The 8813-nt window shown below is 42.5% G+C and overlaps 1 pseudogene; it reads left to right on the plus strand.

Annotated features, from left to right (window-relative positions):
* The window catches only part of LOC123138450 (MAG2-interacting protein 2-like), an 11313-nt pseudogene extending 3220 nt beyond the window's left edge, over positions 1 to 8093 (plus strand).
* The last annotated feature ends 720 nt before the right edge of the window (positions 8094 to 8813 follow it).

The raw sequence follows: 8813 nt of genomic DNA on the forward strand, positions 1-8813 counted from the left end.
TTGAAGAATTAGTAAAGAACTTCTTTCAGAAGGCCATAGATTCCGCTACTGTTGCAGTTGTTTTTAGGAAAGGGTACCCTTGTTTCTAACTTTATTCTCTGTTGCGTTTTAGGAGCATATTTTCTATATGTATTGCACTTCGATGAATATCTGGAACTTAGTCTTACATTCCAAAGTGCGCCGTTGGAAGGAGTGTTTTCACCTCCTACAGATAGAAAAACTTTGGCCCCGCTTCCAAAAGTCAGAATCTCACCTCAGGGCAGGCGTATTGCTACATTGGATTTGAATGGTTCTGTCGACATCTTTGTACTCAATGGTAATATGCGCTCTGTTTCGCTTCATCCTCACGGGAGTGGCGCTGGAACACACTTGATTGGTGTGAAGGACATCAGTTGGTGGACAGATAATATTCTCATGATAGTAAAGGAAGATGGTAGGATTAGCATGTACAGCATTGCTGAGGAAATGGTAGTTTCAAAAGGTGACCTTGTTTTATCTACACCACTGTTGGAAAAGGCAAAGGCTATCGAAGGATATGCATTTGTTTTGCAATCTAGCAGACAAATGGATAGTGTTCCTGGGGATCATCAACACACGGAGATGGATAAAATATTTTGGAGTCTAGTATCATTCTCCGAAGTTACAGTACTGGAGATGTACTCCGTTCTCATCAGGAAGAATCAACAAAAAGAGGCTTTGGATTTTGCCTCCCAGTATAATCTAGATAAGGATGACGTGCTTAAAGCATGCTGGTTGCACTCTGCTGGAGATATTCATGATATACAGTCATACTTGGTGAACATCAAAGACCAAGCATTTGTATTGTCAGAATGTGTGAATAAAGTTGGACCTACAGAAGCAGCTTTGAAAGCCCTATTTTCTTTTGGCTTTCGCATGACAGACTGTTACAAGTTTTTGGAGCCGGATAATAGTGGTGATGGCTCAGCATGGGACAGTCGTATCATCAGGCTTCGTTTATTGTGGTACAACGACTTGCTGGAGACATTCTTGGGAATTAATATGGGAAGGTTTCTCTTTGCATAATAAATGCAGTCAGTTCACATTGGAAGTGTTTGCAACTATGCTCCAGCTGTTGAGCCATATTGATCCTGCAAAAGTTTACAAATATAATCGATTTAACTTTTTCCATCATACATGCATTAGCCGTTTTGAGTCTCAATGCAGTGTCTTAAAACGGACTATAGATACTTTTGAATACTGCTTTATTCCTCAAGCAAATCAATTACGCCTGTGCCACCTTTTGCAATTCCCAAATGAGCCCAAAGTAATGCCAAGCTGGATCTTGGTTTGTTTAATATGAAGTAAAAGGGAAAATAAGGGGTAGTCAACACTTCAAGTGAATGCCTTGTGAATTTTCCAGTCTAGCTGGTGACTTAAACATATGTACTCTTAGAGGTCGATGATTTTTTTCCACTTCAGAATGTCAATTTCCAACTTCAATGCACATTAGCGTTAGCTCTCATGGAAAGACACTTCACAAGTTGATTGCACAGGGGAGTTACGGACTTCTTGTAGCTAAATGTGTTGTTCTTTCTATTTTAGGTTCTCAGCTGGCGAATATAGCAAGTTCCGTTTGACGCCCCTTGTTGATACTGCTATTGCTCTAGCTGAAAGTGGCAAAATCGGAGCTCTTAATCTTCTCATGAAGCGCCATCCGTATACTATCTCTTCTGACATTTTACGTGTTCTGTCTGCAATTCCAGAAACTATTGCTGTACAGACTTATAGTCAGTTGCTTCCTGGGAAATATCCTCCTAGTGTTGTAATATTAAGAGATGGTGATTGGGTTGAATGCAAACAGATGGCAGCATATATAAACACTTCTCCTGGTCAATTGGACAAGAGGGGAGAGGTCAAAACAGAAATACTTTTGAAGCACTCAACTGGTTTCTTATGGCCATCTGCCGCTGAACTTTCGGAGTGGTACAGGAGTAGAGCTAGGGACATTGACTGCCTAAGTGGACAGCTGGAAAATTGTCTTGCCATGATAGAGCTTGCATGTCAAAAGGGGATAGTGGAGCTGCAGCCATTCTTTGATGATATGAAATACCTCTACCAAGTTGTATATTCTGATGAGTCGAATGAGTTAATAATGAACCTTGCAACCTGGGAAGATTTACCTGACTATCAAAAGTTTAAAATCATTCTGAAAGGAGCCAAAGATGATACTGTCGTTCAGCGACTAGACGATATGGCTATCCCCTTTATGAATAAGAGATTGCACTTGATCTCGTCAAGTAATGCTGACAAACAAGAAGAATCCTACCTGACTAGATGGATGAAAGAGGTTGCTACTGCAAATGAGCTGTCCATTTGCTTGTCTGTTATTGAAAACGGCTGTGGGGAGTCACCAATTTGTGGGCTCTTCAAGGATCTTAATGAGATGGTAGAAACTGCTATTTGCTGCATTTATGTATGCTCTGCAACTAACCAGTGGAATACCATGTCATCAATTTTGTCAAAGTTACTCCATAAGACAAAGAGAGAGAAATCTTTATTGGCTAGTGAGGAAGATTTCAGTTTGAAAGATGCTAAGCAAGCTCTTGGCACTTGTGTGGTTTCCTGTGATGAAATGCAGCAAGTGTGTGCTGATATCTTGTCTCGTCTAAGTGATTCAGGGGATTCTTATTGCAGTGATTCAACAGCCTACCAATTTGATAACATAAAATCCCTTGATATGCGAGAGAAGATGCTAAAAGTTGCTGAGGTCACGTAGAAGTAGGGAGGCTCTTTGCTTATTACCAGGTGCTGTATCTCTTCAAAGAAAGTTTGCTGCTTAAATCAACTATGACATTGCACTAAATCTCCTTGGGTTCCTTCATATATTTATTTTCACATAGGCACGCGCTTTGATCTCTCAGTAAACTTTCCTTTTTGTATTGGGGTTTACTTGTTATTAATAGTTTCGAGTGGTAGGATGCCTGGATGTGATTAACTGGCTACATCATTATTTGTTTTAAAACATGTCCTACTTTGGCAGGTACCAAAGCCAACACATTTCTTCCTTGCTGCACACTTAGACGAGAAGAATGTAAAACAACTTATACGGCTGATCCTGTCAAAATTTGGCAGACGTCAACCTGTTCGGTCGGACAATGAGTGGGCTAACATGTGGCGTGATTTGAAGCTCTTCCAAGAGAAGGCATTTCCTTTTCTTGATTCAGAATATATGCTCGCTGAATTCATTAGAGGGCTTCTAAAAGCTGGTAAATTTTCACTAGCCAGGAACTATCTTGGAGGTACTAGTGCAGTTTCTTTGTCCACAGAAAAAGCTGAAAATCTCGTTATCCAAGCTGCAAGGGAGTATTTCTTCTCAGCTTCAACATTGTCCTGCAACGAAGTAAGTTCATGTCACCAAATTGTATTTTATGCAAATACAAACCGGTATGTCGTCACTGATTAACACTAACTTGGATTGCACAATCATTTTCAGATTTGGAAGGCTAGGGAATGCCTAAATCTGTTACCAAATAGCAAAAATGTTCAAGTGGAAACTGATATAATTGATGCTCTAACTGTCAGACTTCCTTGTCTAGGGGTGACTATCCTCCCTGTTTAGTTCAGACAGGTAAAGGATCCTATGGAGATCATCCGTATGGTGATTACGAGTCAAACAGGGGCATATCTTCATTTTGAAGAGATTATTGATGTTGCTAAACTACTAGGATTAAGAAGTGAAGAAGAAATAGCTGCTGTTGAGGAGGCTATTGCTAGAGAAGCAGTGGTAAATGGTGACCTCCAGCTAGCCTTTGATCTCTGTCTAAATTTGACTAAAAAGGGTCATGGTGAAGTCTGGGATTTATGTGCTGCAATTGCAAGAGGTCCTCAGCTTGACAATTTGGATACAAGTACCCGCGAAAAGCTATTGGGCTTCTCCCTTAGCCATTGTGATGAAGAATCTGTAGGGGAACTATTGAATGCTTGGAAGGAACTTGATGTCCATGATAAATTTGAACAATTAATGGTATCAACAGGAACAAACCCTCCCAATTTCTTTTTGATGGCTCTACATATACACCTCTTCCTGTGCAAAGTGTGCAAGATATACTTGACCTGAGAGAAGGCGTTAGCCATGATAGAGAGCATGATCATGTGGCGATTGCTAAAGAAATGCTATCAAAGGTTTGCATGGACTTCACAAATGATGATACACATAGTCGGGAATCTGCTTTTGCAGAAAATAGGAAACTATTGTCCTTCTCTGCACTGGAATTGCCATGGCTTTTGAAGTTGTCTAATGATGAGATACATGATGGTAAAAAACATTCTTCGGAGACAAATCATCCCATCAGGAGATATCGATTTTCAACAAAAACGGAGGCAATAAATAGCATCATATATTGGCTAGGTGTAAATAGTTTTGCTCCCAGTGATGATCTAATCATGTTTCTTGCAAAGTCTGTAATGGAGCCTCCCGTTGATGAAGATGATTATGTTCTTTCCTGTTCAATTCTTCTGAATCTCATGGACCCTTTCAACGGAGTGAAAATAATAGAGGAAGAGCTCAAAAAACGAGAATGTTATCAAGAGATTAGTAGCATAATGAATGTAGGAATGACATATAGCTCCCTCAACAGTTTGAAGAAAGAATGTTCTACTCCTGAACAGAGGAGAAATCTCTTGCTTCAAAAATTCCATGAGAAGTTTACCTCGATAGATTCAGGTAGGTGCACTAAAGACAACAGTATATCAAGACAATAGCTGAATCACTGCCTCAGTTTATTTTCTGAATACTTGTCTAGTCCAATATTCTGTCTTCCTTTTTCATGAGATGCCATTCATTTATATGATTTTCACTTTTCTTTACTTTTACTTTGATCAGATGATTTAGACCAGATTGATATGGCACATGCCACTTACTGGGGAGAGTGGAAATCAAAATTAGAAGAGGAGAAACGAATGGCTGATCAAGCAAGAATGCTGAAAAATGTACTGCCTGATATTGACACGTCTCGATTCTTATCTGGCGATGCTAACTATATCAAAAAGGTTGTTTTCTCCTTTGTTGACTCCGTAAAGCTGGAGAGAAAACATATAATAAAGGAAGCAGTAAAGATAGCTGAGAACTATGGCTTGCAGCGAACAGAGGTATCTCTCTCTCTCTCTCTCCCAGCAGGGCTGCAATCTATGCAGAAACATCTTATGTTTTAGTTTCCTTGTGATGTAAGCTTCTCATATCTGATATCTATATTATCTCTTGATTAATTTAGGTGCTTTTACGATTTCTGGGCTGTGCTCTCGTCTCTGAATATTGGGATAACGATGATATTCTGAATGAAATTGCTGAATTCCGGGAGGATATTGTCAAATCAGCTAAGGGGGTGATTGCTATGATATATTCAGATGTCTACCCAGAGATCGATGGGTATAATAAGCAACGCCTCTCCTACATCTTTGGCATCCTTTCAGCATGTCATTCGTATCTTAAGAGGACTAGTAAGATATAATTGACATACCAAGAACATGTTCATACACATAAGCTTGAGCCATTTCAGTATTACAAGGTCCTCGAGGAAGAATGCAAGAAAGTCAGTGCTCTAGCCTGAACATCTTTGTCATCCTTTCAGCTTGAAGCTTGAACATGTTTCATTGATGGCTTAAACTACAAAAAACATTGCTGGCCTGGATAATCTGAACTTTGACCACTTCAATGAAGAAGTATGCAAGAATATCCATGCCTCAACCGTCAGTGCTCTAGCTGATATGGTCCAAGCTCTTGTGAGTATGTATGTTGATTTACAGGCCAAGGGTCTTGTATCACGCCAAGGTGTTTACAAGCATTATGTTCTTGGCATGTTGGCATCTTTAGAAGGCCGCAATGAAGCACGGTCAAACAGCACAGATTGTGAGAAGTTACTAGCAGTTTGTGAAATTGAGTTGAACTATGATAGTTGCAAGGAGTATATCCAAACTCTTCCTGCCACAGATATTTCATACATTATTGGAAGGTATTACACACTATGTTTCCCTTGCAACTTAGCAAGAAGCCAACCACAGGAACCTTCATGGAAGGAACCTCTCTGTATGCTGTTAACGCTTTGGATTAAACTAGTTGACGACATACCAAAGCAGTCAACTGATGCTAGCTCATATGAAAGGACAGGCTACTTGGATTCGAACCGGTTAACTCACTGCATGAGTACCTTCAGACAGCTGTTAATAAATAATGAGATAACAGTGCACCAAGGTTGGGATGCCATCTCTATGTTTGTACAAGTTGGCTTTAACAGTGAAATGATAATGGACACATCACACTTTTGCCGAGCTATGGTTCTTTCTGGATGTGGTTTCAAAACTGTAGTTGAAGTGTACCATGGAGGACAGGAAAATTTGGAAAGTGTAAATGCAGACTCGAGGAATCCTTTGGATCTCTTAGAGCTTTATGGTGCTTCTACAGATGGCTGTTTGTCCAATCTGATCGAAGGCTCTTGTGATTCTCAGGCATTGCTTCATAAGTTACTGTCTTCATTGAGCCAGTCAGTAGGGGAGCATGCTGACTCTCTTGAAATGATCCGATCTGGTGTCTGGGGAAAGTTGATAGCCTTTTCTGAGAACATGCAGCTAGGTAGCCAACTACGTGTCTATGCGCTGCAGCTGATGCAGTGTATTACGGGAAGAAACCTCAAAAGCCTTCCAAATGAGATTGTTTCCCAGGTTGAGCCATGGGAATCATGGTATGAGCCTGGAACAAGTGATTCCTTAGCTGATGAGGGCAGTACTCCCTCTTGCAGCATCACAGCGAGTCTGGTGGCACTCAGATCTAATCAGATGGTCACTGCAGTTCTGCCAGATACTAGTATCACGCCCGAAAACTTGTCGAGTCTTCACTCTGCAGTATCTTGCTTCTTACATTTGTCGGAACGTGCTTCTTCTGTTGAGAGTGTTACTGTTCTGGAAGCAGTGCTAGAAGAGTGGGAGCAACTGTTCTCTTCACCAAAAGAAGAATATGTTCAGCCTCAGGATTCGCCAAAAGAAGCAAGCGACTGGAGTGATGGATGGGATGATGGCTGGGAGGCCCTACCAGAAGAGTTGGAGAATCCAGCGCAAAAGCAAGATGGTGCGTCGTCATTATCTGTCCATCCTCTCCACAGTTGTTGGATGGAGATCATCAGAAAGCTTGCTGGGCTCGGCGAGCTCCAGAAGATCATTGAGCTTCTAGATCGAGCATCCTCAAAGCATAGCAGGTTGCTAGAGGACGAAGAAGCACACCGCTTGCTTGAACTCCTTTCCGCAGCACCGAACTGCTTCATGGCTCTCAAAATCATGCTGCTGCTCCCATACGAAGCTCCACAGCTGCAGTGCCTGCAGACGGTCGAGGCGAAAATCAGGGAAGGAACTGCGTCCACCTCATCGAATGCCAAAGACCACGAGCTGCTGGCGTTGGTCCTCTCATCCGGAGTCCTGCAGAAGATGGCTGGAGAAGAGGGGTACTCGAAACTCTTCTCTCACACATGCCACCTCGTCGGACATCTCGCGAGGTCGTTCCAGGGCGATCTCTGCGCACACTGGGAAGCTGAATCTAAGATGAATCAGAAGTCTCTGCTGTTCGGTAAGGTGCTGCTCCCGTGCTTCATATCTGAGAGCTGGTGCTCAAAGGGCAGTATCTGTTGGCCGGGTTCATCGTCTCGAGATGGATGCACACCCCCGCATCCCTTGGTCTGATGGATGTCGTCGAGCCCGGCTTACGGCGCTACCTGGAAGGTCAGGTCGCTCAGGCTCAGGCTCAGCAGCAGGTGGGAGAGAGCGACGCTTCTTTTGGTGAAGACGAGCTGTCTATTAGCCGCACAATGTCCAGTCTAAGGTTGAAACTGGTTTCTCTTTTGCAAGCGGCGCTGGTAGCCCTTCCGAGCCAAGAGCCTTAGATATCAAGTCTGTCTGGTGTACATTTGTTTTATAACTAAACGCTGCTGGACCGGTGTAACTCGATGTAAACTGTAGCATGGTGAATATTACAAATGTTTAAAACTAGCGGTGGCAGGATGATGCTTTAAGAGAAGTCGAGAGATGCTGCAATGTTCTGTTACTCGATTGGAATTTACAGTGCATTTCTTGTATATACTTCATTTGCCATACTTCATTTGCCTTGTTTTACTGCATCGATATTTCACACTGCACTTTCTTTGCTAGTTGGATCTTGAAACACGGTATATATCAGTTGCATTTTTCTCACTTTCACGCTCATATATCAGTTGTATTCTTTTTTATAACATATCAGTTGCAGTGTATGATGATTCCATACATTTTAACATATATCTCGCAAGGACCGCCTGGACGACGGCCGGGAGAGCGCCAGCGGCGGACGCCTGCTTCTCACTCAGGAGTGGGAGCCGAGGAAGAGGCACCCATGCGGCAACGGTGACTAGGGAAGCGGTGGGCAAATTTGGTGTTTTGACCCTTTTGCGTCGAGCTGACTCAGATTTAAAAAAAAATCGGGATCTGATCCTTTTCCTACGGCCGAGGCCTCTGGCGGTAGGCAACTTATCCACGCCAGCGAAAGTGCAGCCCTACCGCCAAACTGGCCGACGGTAGCATGTGCAACCCTACTGCCGAGGCGCCCGGCGGTAGGTGGATACAAACACTGTATTGATACTTAGAACTTTTTTATGATAGGGCGTGCAATCCTACCGTCAAGGTAGTTATACTCTACCGCCATCGACCTCAGCAATAGGTCAGATCTTGATTTTTTTTTTGAACCAGGGTCAGATTTGGCTCAATTTTCACAAAAAGGGTCAAAACACCAAATTTGTCCTACCTCGGTTGGTAGCTATGGTCGTGGTGCCGGCGACAACTGC

The sequence above is a fragment of the Triticum aestivum genome, chromosome 6B, assembly GCF_018294505.1.
Source record: "Triticum aestivum cultivar Chinese Spring chromosome 6B, IWGSC CS RefSeq v2.1, whole genome shotgun sequence".
Lineage (NCBI taxonomy): Eukaryota > Viridiplantae > Streptophyta > Magnoliopsida > Poales > Poaceae > Triticum > Triticum aestivum.